The 1,353-nt window shown below is 47.3% G+C and overlaps 1 pseudogene; it reads right to left on the bottom strand.

The window, feature by feature from the left end:
* Positions 1-201: 201 nt before the first annotated feature.
* Positions 202-877, bottom strand: LOC101122792 (GTP-binding nuclear protein Ran-like; annotated as a pseudogene).
* Between the last annotated feature and the right edge of the window lie 476 nt (positions 878-1,353).

Genomic DNA, 1,353 nt, shown 5'->3' with positions numbered 1-1,353 from the left:
ATTTGAAACTCAAGGAGGAACAATTGTGTTGCAAATCACCTAAATATCAGGTCCAAAAATGAAAGTTGTTTTTTTTTAACTGCCACATTCACTCCAAAGCTCATCCACCTCCTTCAGCATCCAAACATTAAGCACATGTTCTGCTTAGCTATGTAATAAAGTGGCAAACACGCTGCACTGCTGACATCACAGGACACTGGCCTATAAAACTAGACTTCTGACGCTGGGCCCCAGCCTCACCTTCCCACAGGCCATCATCTTCATCTGTGCAGCCTCTAAACCGTGCTTGTCCTGCACTGCCAAGGCTGGGTCCCTGACCACCTCTGGGCGGGGCAAGAGCAGGCATGGCGACAAAGTCCACGTTAGGGTCTCCAATCAGTTTTCTGGCAAGCCAGATGAAGGGCTCTTCAGAGCTGCAGTTACTTTTGGCAGAAATGTTATAGTACTGAACAGTCTTCTTTCGGTGGAAGACAGATGACTTTGCCTCAGCCTTTCTGTCCTTAACGTCCACTTTGTTGCCACACAGCACCATCGGGATGTTCTCACACACTTGTACCAGATCTCTATGCCAGTTAGGCACTTTCTTGTAAGTAACTCTCGATGTTACATCAAACACTGTAATGGCACACTGAGTTTGTATATAATAGCTGTCTCTCAGTCCACCCAATTGCTCCTGACCGGCTATATCCTATATGTCAAACATAATACATCCTCTGTTGGTATGGGACACAAGAGGATGGACCTCAACACCCAAGGTAGCTACATACTTCTCAAATTCACCAGTCAGATGATATTTCAGGGATGTAGTTTTTCCAGTACCACCATCACCAACCAATACCAGTTTGAACTGAACTTGGGGTTCTCCTTGGGCAGCCATCGTGATGTTGCTTCCAGAAGCATCTCTGTGCCTGTCTGACTGAGCAAAACTGACTTTAAAGAATTCAAATGGCTTGCCAAAATTCTCGCAGATAGAAGTAACTTTCAGGCCTAGGCTGACAGGACCATAACTCCAAACTTTTAAGCAATACATTAAAGCTGTCATTACTCTCCCAGGCAAATTCAGAAGGACATGGATGGATGTAAGTACTCCTCCTGAGGCTCAGGGTTAATACAGTATTTAAGTCCTCTGATGGTTTGACAGGGTCACACTCTCCATTTGTTGCGGGCCTGCCTTTGGATAGAGAGGAAGAGGGCAGGATGGAGGGAGCACCGTGGGGACACAGATCACACAGCTTTCCCACAGAGTCTCCCCCCATCCCTACTGCTTGCCTCCTCCTTCGTGGCCTCCATGGTGAACTCTTGAGGTGGGTTCCTTCAGCTGGGCTGAGAGCCGCTCTTCAGCTCCCACATGAA

Source organism: Ovis aries, chromosome 7 (genome assembly GCF_016772045.2).
Source record: "Ovis aries strain OAR_USU_Benz2616 breed Rambouillet chromosome 7, ARS-UI_Ramb_v3.0, whole genome shotgun sequence".
Classification (NCBI taxonomy): domain Eukaryota; kingdom Metazoa; phylum Chordata; class Mammalia; order Artiodactyla; family Bovidae; genus Ovis; species Ovis aries.
The sequence above is the reverse complement of the archived record's forward strand: the minus strand, read 5'-3'. Positions and strand labels throughout refer to the sequence as shown.